We start from the raw sequence: 17,794 nt of genomic DNA on the forward strand, positions 1-17,794 counted from the left end.
TACATTAACATAGATTAACATAGATTAACATAGATTGTAGTAGTTTTCTGAAAGCAAAAGGACCTAAATAACACCACATAAAGCCACATAAGCAACATAAAACTACATAAACTGCATAAAAACACATGAAGCTACACAAAATAACATAAAGCAACACAAACAACATAAAAATCGGAAACCGCATAGATGATCATAAATTTACATAAATTAACACAAATTAACATACATTAACATAAATTGTATTAATTTTTCTGAAAGCAAAAGGACCAACATAACATCACATAAAGCAACATAAGCAACATAAAACAACCTAAAACTACATAAACTGCATAAAAAACTTGAAGCAACACAAAATAACATAAAGCAACACAAACAACATAAAAATCGGAAACCGCATAGATGATCATAAATTTACATAAATTAACATAAATTAACATAGATTGTAGTAGTTTTCTGAAAGCAAAATGACCTAAATAACACCACATAAATTCACATAAGCAACATAAAACTACATGAACTGCATAAAAACACATGAAGCTACACAAAATAACATAAAGCAACACAAACAACATAAAAATCGGAAACCGCATAGATGATCATAAATTTACATAAATTAACACAAATTAACATACATTAACATAAATTGTAGTAATTTATCTGAAAGCAAAAGGACCAACATAACACCACATAAAGCAACATAAGCAACATAAAACAACCTAAAACTACATAAACTGCATAAAAAACTTGAAGCAACACAAAATAACATAAAGCAACACAAACAACATAAAAATTTGAAACCGCATAAATTATCATAAATTAACATATATTATCATAAATTAACATACATAATAGTAACTTCAATGAAAGCAAAATGACCAAAATAACACCACATAAAGCAACATAAAACAACATTAGCAACATAAAACTACATAACCTGCATAAAAAACATAAAGCAACACAAAGGCCCTTATTCAGATATTATCGCAGTACAAATTTGTTCTCAAAATAGGCAAAACCATATGCACTGCATGTGGGGCAGATGAGTTTGAAGAAACTCAGGAGCCCGAGGTGTGCTCCCTACCACCAGTGCTGTGCCTAAACACGTTCAAAGGGGGCCGTGCTATCAAATGGGCTTATCTCTCGAAGGAGACGGGCCCCGTTTTTCCCCTAACCCCTCTCAACCATAAGGCCGAAGAGGGGAAAATAGGGAATGGTGGGTCCTCTTCGCCGAAGCTTAGAGAGACCCTCTTTCCTCAACCCCCGGAAGGGTTAGGACGGTGGGTCCTCCGCACCCGAAGGTTTGGAGAGACCCTCAGTGGACTTCCCTCCGCCGTGCGGCTCGGGGTCGGCCTCGGGATGACCGCAGCTCTCCCCAAAAGGCGAGACCCTTGGCACGTTGGGGAAATGGAAGGCCCGTAAGGGTCGACCACACTACCCAAAAAAAGTGACAAACTACAGAAAACAGAAAACGTGAAAAGTGCATGAACGTGAGAAGAAGAGAAATAAATAATAAAGAGGACCCCAGCCAGAGGGCCGGGGTGGGGGTGTGAAAAATGATCCTACCCCATCCAAAATGACGAGGTAAGGACGTGAAGCACTAACCTAGAGGGAAGTGCGCAGTGCTAGTGCCATACTAGTGCATGGTGATTTTGGGATCACCCATGCATGTTCGGCACCCCCGAGTTTCCCCAGGGGCACAGTGCAGCCTCGGACTCCAAGCAGCCGACCGATCAGCGTCCGACCAAGTGTTTCTCTGCTCCCATCATAGGGCACTTTCCAGCCCCTGGCATGGGAATGGGTACTCCACTGGGCTTTTCGAAAGACTCCCTTAGGGGCTGCACCCCCCTCGGAAGAGCAATCTACTCAGTCTCAGTGTTTCTCCGATCCCAAGGTTAAGGTACTAAGCTGGGCCTTTTGCGGTCTCCCCATCAGAGGCTACGAACCTCTAGAACAGGAGCCATCTACTCAGTCCCAGCCTTTCTCCGCTCCTTTGGAATGGATACTAGACTGAGCCTTTTGCTGGCTCATCCTTCGGGGGCTACGAACCCCGTCAAGAGAGTCAAACTACTAGGCCCAGTGTTTCTCCCCCCCTCTTACCAGTGGATTTAAGGAAACAACACCTCCTACCAAAGGCAGAGGTGAAGGTACTCAGCCAGACTTTTCACCACTCCCAGGCAAAAAAGAGGGGTCCCACACCCTCCACCCATCAGAGCAGCTACTCAGTCCAGCCTTTCTCTATTCTCTGCCAGAGGCCAGTCCATACCCACTGATAAGAACAGATACTACACTTGATCTTAGCCAAAAGGCCGAGGTAAAATGTGAAGAGAGAGTTACATTTGGGTGGGGTGTGTTGAAACTGAAATCTAAATTGCAGTGTAAACATAATGCAGCCAGTATTTATCCTGCACAGAAACAAAATAACTCACACAAATCTAACTCTCTCTTTACAAGTTACATCTGCCCCACCTGCTGTGCACATGGTTTTTCCCATTTTGAGAACAAATTTGTACTGTGATCAGATCTGAATAAGGGCCAAAATAACATACAGTAACACAAACAACATAAAAATCTGAAACAGCATAAATTATAATAAATTATCATAAATTGTCATAAATTAACATAAATGAACATATATTAACATAAATTAACATAAATTATAGTAATTTCAATGAAAGCAAAATGACCTAAATAACACCACATGAAGTCACATAAGCAACATAAAACTACATAAACTGCATAAAAATACATGAAGCAACACAAAATAACATAAAGCAACACAAACAACATAAAAATATGAAACCACATAAATTATCATAAATTTACATAAATTAACATACATTAACATAAATTAACATAAATTGTAGGAAGTTTAATGAAAGCAAAAGGACCAACATAACACCAAATAAAGCAACATAAAACAACATTAGCAACATAAAACTACATAACCTGCACAAAAAACATAAAGCAACACAAAAACCATAACACAACATAAACAACATAAAAATCTGCAACCGCATAAATTATCATAAATTAACATAAATTATAGTAATTTCAATGAAAGCAAAATGACATAAATAATACCACATAAAGTCACATTTTATGTTGCATAAAACTACATAAACTGCATAAAAATACATGAAGCAACACAAAATAACATAAAGCAACACAAACAACATAAAAATCTGAAACCGCATAAATTATCAACAATTTACATAAATTTACATTAATTTACATACATTAACATAAATTAACATACATGAACATAGATTAACATAAATTGTAGTAGTTTTCTGAAAGCAAAAGGACCAACATAACACCACATAGAGCAACATAAGCAACATAAAACAACATAAAGCAACCCAAACAACATAAAAATCTGAAACAACATAAATTATCATAAATTAACATATATTATCATATATTAACATACATAATAGTAACTTCAATGAAAGCAAAATGATCAAAATAACACCACATAAAGCAACATAAAACATTATTAGCAACATAAAACTACATAACCTGCATAAAAAAACATAAAGCAACACAAAGGCCCTTATTCAGATCTTATCGCAGTACAAATTTGTTCTCAAAATAGGCAAAACCATATGCACTGCAGGTAGAGCAGACTTAACATGTGCAGAGAGAGTTACATTTGGGTGGGGTGTGTTGAAACTGAAATCTAAATTGCAGTGTAAACATAATGCAGCCAGTATTTATCCTGCACAGAAACAAAATAACTCACACAAATCTAACTCTCTCTGCACATGTTAAGTCTGCTCTACCTGCAGTGCATATGGTTTTGCCTATTTTGAGAACAAATTTACAAGTTACATCTGCCCCACCTGCTGTGCACATGGTTTTTCCCATTTTGAGATCAAATTTGTACTGTGATCAGATCTGAATAAGGGCCAAAATAACATACAGTAACACAAACAACATAAAAATCTGAAACCGCATAAATTATAATAAATTATCATAAATTGTCATAAATGAACATACATTAACATAAATTAACATAAATTAACATAAATTGTAGTAAGTTTAATGAAAGCAAAAGGACCAACATAACACCACATAAAGCAACATAAAACAACATTAGCAACATAAAACTACATAACCTGCATAAAAAACATAGAGCAACACAAAAACCATAACACAACATAAACAACATAAAAATCTGCAACCTCACAAATTATCATAAATTAACATAAATTAACATAAATTATAGTAATTTCAATGAAAGAAAAATGACCTAAATAACACCACATAAAGTCACATAAGCAACATAAAACTAAGTAAACTGCATAAAAATACATGAAGCAACACAAAATAAAATAAAGCAACACAAACAACATAAAAATCCGAAACCGCATAAATTATCACAAATTTACATAAATTTACATAAATGTACATACATTAACATAGATTAACATAGATTAACACAGATTGTAGTAGTTTTCTTAAAGCAAAAGGACCTAAATAACACCACATAAAGCCACATAAGCAACATAAAACTACATAAACTGCATAAAAACACATGAAGCTACACAAAATAACATAAAGCAACACAAACAACATAAAAATCGGAAACCGCATAGATGATCATAAATTTACATAAATTAACACAAATTAACATACATTAACATAAATTGTAGTAATTTTTCTGAAAGCAAAAGGACCAACATAACACCACATAAAGCAACATAAGCAACATAAAACAACCTAAAACTACATAAACTGCATAAAAAACTTGAAGCAACACAAAATAACATAAAGCAACCCAAACAACATAAAAATCTGAAACCGCATAAATTATCATAAATTAACATATATTATCATAAATTAACATACATAATAGTAACTTCAATGAAAGCAAAATGACCAAAATAACACCACATAAAGCAACATAAAACAACATTAGCAACATAAAACTACATAACCTGCATAAAAAACATAAAGCAACACAAAGGCCCTTATTCAGATATTATCGCAGTACAAATTTGTTCTCAAAATAGGCAAAACCATATGCACTGCATGTGGGGCAGATGAGTTTGAAGAAACTCAGGAGCCCGAGGTGTGCTCCCTACCACCAGTGCTGTGCCTAAACACGTGCAAAGGGGGCCTTGCTATCGAATGGGCTTATCTCTCGAAGGAGACGGGCCCCGTTTTTCCCCTAACCCCTCTCAACCATAAGGCCGAAGAGGGGAAAATAGGGAATGGTGGGTCCTCTTCGCCGAAGCTTAGAGAGACCCTCTTTCCTCAACCCCCGGAAGGGTTAGGACGGTGGGTCCTCCGCACCCGAAGGTTTGGAGAGACCCTCAGTGGACTTCCCTCCGCCGTGCGGCTCGGGGTCGGCCTCGGGGGGACCGCAGCTCTCCCCAAAAGGCGAGACCCTTGGCACGTTGGGGAAATGGAAGGCCCGTAAGGGTCGACCACACTACCCAAAAAAAGTGACAAACTACAGAAAACAGAAAACGTGAAAAGTGCATGAACGTGAGAAGAAGAGAAATAAATAATAAAGAGGACCCCAGCCAGAGGGCCGGGGTGGGGGTGTGAAAAATTATCCTACCCCATCCAAAATGACGAGGTAAGGACGTGAAGCACTAACCTAGAGGGAAGTGCGCAGTGCTAGTGCCATACTAGTGCATGGTGATTTTGGGATCACCTGTGCATGTTCGGCACCCCCGAGTTTCCCCGGGGGCACAGTGCAGCCTCGGACTCCAAGCAGCCGACCGATCAGCGTCCGACCAAGTGTTTCTCTGCTCCCATCATAGGGCACTTTCCAGCCCCTGGCATGGGAATGGGTACTCCACTGGGCTTTTCGAAAGACTCCCTTAGGGGCTGCACCCCCCTCGGAAGAGCAATCTACTCAGTCTCAGTGTTTCTCCGATCCCAAGGTTAAGGTACTAAGCTGGGCCTTTCGTGGTCTCCCCATCAGAGGCTACGAACCTCTAGAACAGGAGCCATCTACTCAGTCCCAGCCTTTCTCCGCTCCTTGGGAATGGATACTAGACTGAGCCTTTCGCTGGCTCATCCTTCGGGGGCTACGAACCCCGTCAAGAGAGTCAAACTACTAGGCCCAGTGTTTCTCCCCCCCCTCTTACCAGTGGATTTAAGGAAACAACACCTCCTACCAAAGCCAGAGGTGAAGGTACTCAGCCAGACTTTTCACCACTCCCAGGCAAAAAAGAAGGGTCTCACACCCTCCACCCATCAGAGCAGCTACTCCGTCCAGCCTTTCTCTATTCTCTGCCAGAGGCCAGTTCATACCAACTGATAAGAACAGATACTACACTTGATCTTAGCCAAAAGGCCGAGGTAACATGTGCAGAGAGAGTTACATTTGGGTGGGGTGGGTTGAAACTAAAATCTAAATTGCAGTGTAAACATAATGCAGCCAGTATTTATCCTGCACAGAAACAAAATAACTCACACAAATCTAACTCTCTCTTTACAAGTTACATCTGCCCCACCTGCTGTGCACATGGTTTTTCCCATTTTGAGAACAAATTTGTACTGTGATCAGATCTGAATAAGGGCCAAAATAACATACAGTAACACAAACAACATAAAAATCTGAAACCGCATAAATTATAATAAATTATCATAAATTGTCATAAATTAACATAAATGAACATACATTAACATAAATTAACATAAATTAACATAACTTGTAGTAAGTTTAATGAAAGCAAAAGGACCAACATAACACCACATAAAGCAACATAAAACAACATTAGCAACATAAAACTACATAACGCAACACAAAAACCATAACACAACATAAACAACATAAATATCTGCAGCAGCATAAATTAACATAAATTAACATAAATTAACATAAATTATAGTAATTTCAATGAAAGCAAAATGACCTAAATAACACCACATAAAGTCACATAAGCAACATAAAACTACGTAAACTGCATAAAAATACATGAAGCAACACAAAATAACATAAAGCAACACAAACAACATAAAAATCTGAAACCGCATAAATTACCATAAATTTACATAAATGTACATACATTTACATAAATGTACATAAATTTACATACATTAACATAGATTAACATAGATTAACATAGATTGTAGTAGTTTTCTGAAAGCAAAAGGACCTAAATACCACCACATAAGCAACATAAAACTACATAAACTGCATAAAAACACATGAAGCTACACAAAATAACATAAAGCAACACAAACAACATAAAAATCGGAAACCGCATAGATGATCATAAATTTACATAAATTAACACAAATTAACATATATTAACATAAATTTTAGTAATTTTTCTGAAAGCAAAAGGACCAACATAACACCACATAAAGCAACATAAGCAACATAAACAACCTAAAACTACATAAACTGCATAAAAAACTTGAAGCAACACAAAATAACATAAAGCAACCCAAACAACATAAAAATCTGAAACCGCATAAATTATCATAAATTAACATATATTATCATAAATTAACATACATAATAGTAACTTCAATGAAAGCAAAATGACCAAAATAACACCACAGAAAGCAACATAAAACAACATTAGCAACATAAAAATACATAACCTGCATAAAAAACATAAAGCAACACAAAGGCCCTTATTCAGATATTATCGCAGTACAAATTTGTTCTCAAAATAGGCAAAACCATAAGAACTGCATGTGGGGCAGATGAGTTTGAAGAAACTCAGGAACCCGAGGTGTGCTCCCTACCAACAGTGCTGTGCCTAAACATGTGCAAAGGGGGCCGTGCTATCGAATGGGCTTATCTCCCGAAGGAGACGGGCCCCGATTTTCCCTTAACCCCTCTCAACCATAAGGCCGAAGAGGGGAAAATAGAGAACGGTGGGTCCTCTTCACCGAAGCTTAGAGAGAACCTCTTTCCTCAACCCCCCGGAAGGGTTAGGACGGTGGGTACTCCGCACCCGAAGGTTTGGAGAGACCCTCAGTGGACTTCCTTCCGCCTTGCGGCTCGGGGTCGGCCTCGGGGGGACCGCAGCTCTCCCCAAAAGGCGAGAGCTTTGGCACGTTGGGGAAATGGAAGGCCCGTAAGGGTCGACCACACAACCCAAAAAAAGTGACAAACTACAGAAAACAGAAAACGTGAAAAGTGCATGAACGTGAGAAGAAGAGAAATAAATAATAAAGAGGACCCCAGCCAGAGGGCCGGGGTGGGGGTGTGAAAAATTGTCCTACCCCATCCAAAATGACGAGGTAAGGATGTGAAGCACTAACCTAGAGGGAAGTGCGCAGTGCTAGTGCCATACTAGTGCATGGTGAGTCAAACTACTAGGCCCAGTGTTTCTCCCCCCTCTTACCAGTGGATTTAAGGAAACAACACCTCCTACCAAAGGCAGAGGTGAAGGTACTCAGCCAGACGTTTCACCACTCCCAGGCAAAAAAGAGGGGTCCCACACCCTCCACCCATCAGAGCAGCTACTCAGTCCAGCCTTTCTCTATTCTCTGCCAGAGGCCAGTCCATACCCACTGATAAGAACAGATACTACACTTGATCTTAGCCATAAGGCCGAGGTAACATGTGCAGAGAGAGTTACATTTGGGTGGGGTGTGTTGAAACTGAAATCTAAATTGCAGTGTAAACATAATGCAGCCAGTATTTATCCTGCAAAGAAACAAAATAACACACAAATCAAACTCTCTCTTTACAAGTTACATCTGCCCCACCTGTTGGGCACATGGTTTTTCCCATTTTGAGAACAAATTTGTACTGTGATCAGATCTGAATAAGGGCCAAAATAACATACAGTAACACAAACAACATAAAAATCTGAAACAGCATAAATTATAATAAATTATCACAAATTGTCATAAATTAACATAAATTAACATACATTAACATAAATTAACATAAATTGTAGTAAGTTTAATGAAAGCAAAAGGACCAACATAACACCACATAAAGCAACATAAAACAACATTAGCAACATAAAACTACATAACTTGCATAAAAAACATAAAGAACACAAAAACCATAACACAACATAAACAACATAAAAATCTGCAACCGCATACATTATCATAAATTTTCATAAATTAACATAAATGAACATAAATTAACATAAATTATAGTAATTTCAATGAAAGCAAAATGACCTAAATAACACCACATAAAGTCACATAAGCAACATAAAACTACATAAACTGCATAAAAATACATGAATCAACACAAAATAACATAAAGCAGCACAAACAACATAAAAATCTGAAACTGCATAAATTATCATAAATTTACAAAAATTAACATACATTAACCCCTTCCCGACATTTGACGTACATTTACGTCATGGTCGGGAAGCACTTCCCGACACATGGCGTAAATGTACGTCATGGATTTAAACTGTCACCGCGTCTATAGACGCGGTGACAGTTTCAACATGTCTGCTGTCCCTGACAGCAGACATGTCCGTGCATGCCCAGGGGGGGCTGCGATGCCGCCCCCCCGTCGGCGATCGCTGTGATTGGCTGTTCAGTGTGAACAGCCATTCACAGCGTTTTCCTGTGTCACCGGCGAATAACGTTCGCCGGTGACACGGGATCAGAGGTGATTGGTGCTGTAAAGTACAGCACCAATCACCGCGGGGTGTAAGGGTGACACTGGTGTCACCCCACCTCACCCCGCCCGCCCCCAAAGGCCGTGATTGGTCCGTCGGACCGACGGACCAATCACAGCCAAGGAGGGGGATTTAAACTAACGGTGACTGCACTGCAGACGCCATTCCGGTCTGGAATAGCGTGCAGTGCGGTCACCGTACCCCCCTGCCGCCATATACTGACCAGAACCTTGCTCCATACTTACCTGATCGCTGCTTCATCACTGCTTGATCACTGCTTGATCTGTGCTTGAAGTGTGCTGGATGCTTCCTGGATCCTGTTGCTACTTGTGCCTTCCTGTGCTGTGAAATTGTGCTGCTGCAGTGTAATAGCTAGATAGAGAGATAGATAGAGAGAGATAGAGAGAGATAGAGAGATAGAGAGAGATAGAGAGAGATAGAGAGAGAGATAGTGTCAGAGAGTGCTATATTTTGTGCTGCTGCAGTGTGATATAGTTATAGAGAGAGAGAGATAGAGAGATAGAGAGAGATAGAGAGAGAGAGATAGATAGAGAGGCCTAGTGACAGAGTGCTATATTTTGTGCTGCTGCAGTGTGATAGTTATAGAGAGATAGAGAGAGATAGAGAGAGAGAGATAGAGAGAGATAGTGACAGATTGTGCTATATATTTTTTATATAACTGACTGCTGCCCCCTCCTTTTGTGCTGATCAGTATAAATTAACTGATCAGCAACTTTTTGGGGGCGCAGGTTTTTTTTTATATATAGATATACCTGTCAGTGCTGCTGCTGCAGTGTCATAGAGTGATAGATAGTGAGAGATAGAGAGATAGAGAGAGATAGTGACAGAGAGTGATAGAGAGTGCTAAATTTTGTGTCTGCTGCCCCCGCCTTTTGTGCTGATCACTATATCTGAGGTGATCAGCAACTTTTTTGGGGGTACAGAGGTTTTTTTTTTTTTATATATACCTGTCAGTTGCACCAAAGGTTGTGCACCTGCTGCACCTCACTGGTAATCAGTGTCGCATCACTGATCACCTTTTTTTTTTGTGTGTGTGCTGTGGGGTCTTTTTTTAATTTTTTTTTTACACACACTGTGATTTTGTGGGTGTCCTGTGGCCGCTGTGCGCTGATCAGTGACGTACATCACTGATCATCTTTTTCGGCACAGGGTTGATCTATTTTTTTTTTTTTTGATCAAATTCCTGTTGCCTTTGAGTGCTGTTCAGTGACAGACGTTACTGACCAACATCTGTGCTCAATTTTTGGCGCAGGACCTTTTTTTTTTTTTTTTTTTTAACCCCTTAAATTTTTTATTTTTAACCCCTTCATTTTTTTTTTTTTTATTGGTATAAAGTATTTTTTTTTTTTCTGCACTACATACACACTACACACTACATACCCCCCGGATTGAAATAAAGTTTGTACCCCCCCCTACACTATACACGTGTTGAAACATTTCACTACCAGTAACACAAAAATAAAAATGGCATCCCAAATGTCCTCCCAAATGTCCTCCCAAATGTCCTCCCAGTCATCCAGGAGAATGTATTCAGTGGAGGAGGCATATGCCATGCTTGCTTCTGACTCTGACACAGCCAGTGATGCAAGCGGGGAATTTGAAGGATTTGCCTTAAGCTCCTCTTCCTCCTCTGGTGATGAGGGACCCCCTCAAAGACGCCCCCGTAGAGCAGCTGAGACCCCCCCCCCCAATAATTGATCTCGTATGGACCCCACCACCAGACAATTTTGAGCCCCAGGTTCCTGAGTTTTTGGCCATGCCAGGAATCCAATTTGATTCCACAGGTCTCAGAGAAATTGACTTTTTCAAATTATTTTTCTCTGATGATTTTATAAATTTAATGGTGGACCAAACTAATTTATATGCCCAGCAGTTTATTGCTCAAAACCCCACGTCATCATTTGCTAGGTGGACCCCTGTAGATGCAGTAGAGATGATGACGTTTTGGGGTCTGGTGTTTCATATGGGCATAGTAAAAAAGCCAGAAATTAGGCAATATTGGAGTACAGATGTTCTGTACAGTACTCCATTTTACCGTATGGCCATGACCCGGACTCGATTTGAGACAATTCTTAAATTTATACATTACACCGATAATGCACAGTGCCCACCCAGAGATGATCCCACCTTTGACCGGCTATTCAAAGTCAGGCCGGTCATTGATCATTTCAGTGCCAAATTTGAAGAGGTGTACATCCCTGAAAAATTTATTTGTATCGACGAGTCCCTTATACATTTTAAAGGAAGGGTTAAATTCCGCCAGTACCTTCCCAGTAAGAGGGCAAGGTATGGCATAAAAATGTATAAGCTGTGTGAAAGCACCTCAGGGTACACTCACAGGTTTAGGGTATATGAAGGGAAGGATTCAAGAATTGAACCGCCAGAATGCCCCCCCTCCCTCGTAGGTGTTAGTGGGAAAATTGTCTGGGATTTAGTGCACCCCTTCCTGGATAAAGGTTATCACCTCTATGTGGATAACTTTTACACCAGCATCCCCCTGTTTAAGGCCCTTGGTTCAAGAGGTACAGCAGCTTGCGGTACTGTGCGCAAGAACCAAAGAGGCCTCCCAAAAACGCACATTGCCCAAGTAATGAGAAGGGGTGAAAGCAGGGGAATATGCAACGAAAATATGTTGTTGGTCAAATATAAGGACAAGAGGGATGTCCTTATACTGACAACAATTCACGGAGACAGTACCACCTCCATCCCTGTACGAGGTACCAGTACCCACACCTCCAAACCTAATTGTATCCTGGATTACAATAGGTACATGGGCGGAGTGGATCTTTCAGATCAGGTACTGAAGCCGTACAGTGCCCTGCGGAAAACAAAAATCTGGTACAAGAAGGTGGCCGTGTATATCATCCAGATGGCACTGTATAACGCTTACGTGCTATTCCGTTCTACCGGCCAGAGGGGGACATTTATGCACTTTCAAGAGGAAGTCATAAAGGGCCTAATATTTGGGAACCAGCAGGCAGAGGGCCCCAGTACTTCTAGTACTGGTCCCCGTATTGTACCAGGGCAGCATTTTCCTGATGAAATCCCCTCCACTGGAAAAAAGGGCAGGACACAAAAAAGGTGCAAAGTTTGCTATAAAAAGGGAATAAGAAAGCAAACTATTTTCCAGTGTGACACTTGCCCCGACAAACCCGGCCTATGTATAAAGGAGTGTTTTAAAATATACCACACATCTATGGAATATTAGGTTCATAATTTCACCGTGCTTCGGGGGTCTTGCTAATGCCACATAGCACCCACCATTCATTCCACCAGAATCTGAGCCGCAAAATCCAAAAATCACTCCTTCCCTTCTGAGTCCTGCCATGCACCCAACTGGTATTTTTTGGTCACATGTGAGGCATTGCCGTACTTGGGAGAAATTGGGGCACAGATTTTGGGGTGCTTTGTCTCCTTCATACCTTGTGAAAATTAAAAATTTTGAGCCAGAACTGCATTTTTGTGTAAAAAAATGTAATTTTTCATGTTCACTGCCCACTTGTATCAAAATTGGTGAAACCCCTGGGGGTTTGAAATGTACACTATACCCCTAGATGAATTCCCTGAGGGGTGTAGTTTGCAAAATGGGGTCACTTGTGGGGGGGTTCCACTGTATTGGTGCTTTGGGGGTCTTGCTAATGCGACATAGCACCCACCATCATTCCACCAGAATTTGTGCTGCAAAATCCAAATATCACTCCTTCCCTTCTGAGTCCTGCCACTTTTTGGTCACACATGAGGCATTGCCGTACTCGGGAGAAATTGGGGCACAGATTTTGGGGTGCTTTGTCTCCTTCATACCTTCTGAAAATGAAAAATTTTGAGCCAGAACTGCATTTTTGTGTAAAAAAATGTAATTTTTCATTTTCACTGCCCACTTGTATCAAAATTGGTGAAACCCCTGGGGGTTTGAAATGTACACTATACCCCTAGATGAATTCCCTGAGGGGTGTACTTTGCAAAATGGGGTGACTTGTGGGGGGGTTCCACTGTATTGGTGCAACATAGCACCCACCATTCATTCCACCAAAATCTGTGCTGCAAAATCCAAAAATCACTCCTTCCCTTCTGAGTCCTGCCATGCACCCAACTGGTACTTTTTGGTCACATGTGAGGCATTGCCGTACTCGGGAGAAATTGGGGCACAGATTTTGGGGTGCTTTTTCTCCTTCATACCTTCTGAAAATGAAAAATTTTGAGCCAGAACTGCATTTTTGTGTAAAAAAATGTAATTTTTCATGTTCACTGCCCACTTGTATCAAAATTGGTGAAACCCCTGGGGGTTTGGAATGTACACTATACCCCTAGATGAATTCCCTGAGGGGTGTAGTTTGCAAAATGGGGTCACTTGTGGGGGGGTTCCACTGTCTTGGTGCTTGGGGGGTCTTGCTAATGCGACATAGCACCCACCAAAATTCCACCAGAATCTGAGCTGCAAAATCCAAAAATCACTCCTTCCCTTCTGAGTCCTGCCATGCACCCAACTGGTATTTTTTGGTCACATGTGAGGCATTGCTGTACTCGGGAGAAATTGGGGCACAGATTTTGGGGTGCTTTTTCTCCTTCATTCCTTGTGAAAATGAAAAATTTTGAGCCAGAACTGCATTTTTGTGTAAAAAAATGTAATTTTTCATGTTCACTGCCCACTTGTATCAAAATTGGTGAAACCCCTGGGGGTTTGAAATGTACACTATACCCCTAGATGAATTCCCTGAGGGGTGTAGTTTGCAAAATGGGGTCACTTGTGGGGGGGTTCCACTGTATTGGTGCTTGGGGGGTCTTGCTAATGCGACATAGCACCCACCAAAATTCCACCAGAATCTGAGCTGCAAAATCCAAAAATCACTCCTTCCCTTCTGAGTCCTGCCATGCACCCAACTGGTATTTTTTGGTCACATGTGAGGCATTGCCGTACTCGGGAGAAATTGGGGCACAGATTTTGGGGGGCTTTGTCTCCTTCATTCCTTGTGAAAATGAAAAATTTTGAGCCAGAACTGCATTTTTGTGTAAAAAAATGTAATTTTTCATGTTCACTGCCCACTTGTATCAAAATTGGTGAAACCCCTGGGGGTTTGAAATGTACACTATACCCCTAGATGAATTCCCTGAGGGGTGTAGTTTGCAAAATGGGGTCACTTGTGGGGGGGTTCCACTGTATTGGTGCTTTGGGGGTCTTGCTAATGCGACATAGCACCCACCATCATTCCACCAGAATTTGTGCTGCAAAATCCAAAAATCACTCCTTCCCTTCTGAGTCCTGCCACTTTTTGGTCACACATGAGGCATTGCCGTACTCGGGAGAAATTGGGGCACAGATTTTGGGGTGCTTTGTCTCCTTCATACCTTCTGAAAATGAAAAATTTTGAGCCAGAACTGCATTTTTGTGTAAAAAAATTTAATTTTTCATTTTCACTGCCCACTTGTATCAAAATTGGTGAAACCCCTGGGGGTTTGAAATGTACACTATACCCCTAGATGAATTCCCTGAGGGGTGTACTTTGCAAAATGGGGTGACTTGTGGGGGGGTTCCACTGTATTGGTGCAACATAGCACCCACCATTCATTCCACCAAAATCTGTGCTGCAAAATCCAAAAATCACTCCTTCCCTTCTGAGTCCTGCCATGCACCCAACTGGTACTTTTTGGTCACATGTGAGGCATTGCCGTACTCGGGAGAAATTGGGGCACAGATTTTGGGGTGCTTTTTCTCCTTCATACCTTCTGAAAATGAAAAATTTTGAGCCAGAACTGCATTTTTGTGTAAAAAAATGTAATTTTTCATGTTCACTGCCCACTTGTATCAAAATTGGTGAAACCCCTGGGGGTTTGAAATGTACACTATACCCCTAGATGAATTCCCTGAGGGGTGTAGTTTGCAAAATGGGGTCACTTGTGGGGGGGTTCCACTGTCTTGGTGCTTGGGGGGTCTTGCTAATGCGACATAGCACCCACCAAAATTCCACCAGAATCTGAGCTGCAAAATCCAAAACTCACTCCTTCCCTTCTGAGTCCTGCCATGCACCCAACTGGTATTTTTTGGTCACATGTGAGGCATTGCCGTACTCGGGAGAAATTGGGGCACAGATTTTGGGGTGCTTTTTCTCCTTCATTCCTTGTGAAAATGAAAAATTTTGAGCCAGAACTGCATTTTTGTGTAAAAAAATGTAATTTTTCATGTTCACTGCCCACTTGTATCAAAATTGGTGAAACCCCTGGGGGTTTGAAATGTACACTATACCCCTAGATGAATTCCCTGAGGGGTGTAGTTTGCAAAATGGGGTCACTTGTGGGGGGGTTCCACTGTATTGGTGCTTGGGGGGTCTTGCTAATGCGACATAGCACCCACCAAAATTCCACCAGAATCTGAGCTGCAAAATCCAAAAATCACTCCTTCCCTTCTGAGTCCTGCCAGGCACCCAACTGGTATTTTTTGGTCACATGTGAGGCATTGCCGTACTCGGGAGAAATTGGGGCACAGATTTTGGGGGGCTTTGTCTCCTTCATTCCTTGTGAAAATGAAAAATTTTGAGCCAGAACTGCATTTTTGTGTAAAAAAATGTAATTTTTCATGTTCACTGCCCACTTGTATCAAAATTGGTGAAACCCCTGGGGGTTTGAAATGTACACTATACCCCTAGATGAATTCCCTGAGGGGTGTAGTTTGCAAAATGGGGTCACTTGTGGGGGTTTCCACTGTATTGGTGCTTGGGGGGTCTTGCTAATGCGACATAGCACCCACCAAAATTCCACCAGAATCTGAGCTGCAAAATCCAAAAATCACTCCTTCCCTTCTGAGTCCTGCCATGCACCCAACTGGAATTTTTTGGTCACATGTGAGGCATTGCCGTACTCGGGAGAAATTGGGGCACAGATTTTGGGGTGCTTTTTCTCCTTCATTCCTTGTGAAAATTAAAAATTTTGAGCCAGAACTGCATTTTTGTGTAAAAAAATGTAATTTTTCATTTTCACTGCCCACTTGTATCAAAATTGGTGAAACCCCTGGGGGTTTGAAATGTACACTATACCCCTAGATGAATTCCCTGAGGGGTGTACTTTGCAAAATGGGGTGACTTGTGGGGGGGTTCCACTGTATTGGTGCAACATAGCACCCACCATTCATTCCACCAAAATCTGTGCTGCAAAATCCAAAAATCACTCCTTCCCTTCTGAGTCCTGCCATGCACCCAACTGGTACTTTTTGGTCACATGTGAGGCATTGCCGTACTCGGGAGAAATTGGGGCACAGATTTTGGGGTGCTTTTTCTCCTTCATACCTTCTGAAAATGAAAAATTTTGAGCCAGAACTGCATTTTTGTGTAAAAAAATGTAATTTTTCATTTTCACTGCCCACTTGTATCAAAATTGGTGAAACCCCTGGGGGTTTAAAATGTACACTATACCCCTAGATGAATTCCCTGAGGGGTGTAGTTTGCAAAATGGGGTCACTTGTGGGGGGGTTCCACTGTCTTGTTGCTTGGGGGGTCTTGCTAATGCGACATAGCACCCACCAAAATTCCACCAGAATCTGAGCTGCAAAATCCAAAAATCACTCCTTCCCTTCTGAGTCCTGCCATGCACCCAACTGGTATTTTTTGGTCACATGTGAGGCATTGCCGTACTCGGTAGAAATTGGGGCACAGATTTTGGGGGGCTTTGTCTCCTTCATTCCTTGTGAAAATGAAAAATTTTGAGCCAGAACTGCATTTTTGTGTAAAAAATTTAATTTTTCATTTTCACTGCCCAGTTGTACCACAATTGGTGAAACCCCTGGGGGTTTGAAATGTACACTATACCCCTAGATGAATTCCCTGAGGGGTGTAGTTTGCAAAATGGGGTCACTTGTGGGGGTGTTCCTAAATTTTAGCATCTTATGGTGCCTAGAAACCTACATGGTGCCTAAAAAATAATCTCATAAAAAGGAGGCTCCAAAATCAAGTAGTTGCTCCTTCTATTATGAAGCCTGTGGTTTGGTCAACGTGCACACTAGGGCCACATATAGGATATTTATGAAAACAAAAGAATTGGGGGAATCAATTTTTAGTCACATTTCTCTAGTAAAATGTACTGTGTTCCTTAGAAAAATTTATTAAAATTGCAAATCTGCAAAAAAAATGAAATTTTGAAATTTCACCTACACTTTGTTTTAATTCCTGTGAAACACCTAAAGGGTTAACAAACTTCCAAAATGCTGTTTT

At 40.8% G+C, this 17,794-nt stretch overlaps 2 pseudogenes; both read right to left on the reverse strand.

Moving 5' to 3' along the window:
• Positions 1-2,182: 2,182 nt before the first annotated feature.
• Positions 2,183-2,318, reverse strand: LOC146005854 (U2 spliceosomal RNA; annotated as a pseudogene).
• Positions 2,319-6,189: 3,871 nt separating this feature from the next.
• Positions 6,190-6,325, reverse strand: LOC146005861 (U2 spliceosomal RNA; annotated as a pseudogene).
• Positions 6,326-17,794: the final 11,469 nt, after the last annotated feature.

This window comes from Crinia signifera, chromosome 5 (assembly GCF_055691185.1).
Source record: "Crinia signifera chromosome 5, ASM5569118v1, whole genome shotgun sequence".
In the NCBI taxonomy this organism is placed as follows: domain Eukaryota; kingdom Metazoa; phylum Chordata; class Amphibia; order Anura; family Myobatrachidae; genus Crinia; species Crinia signifera.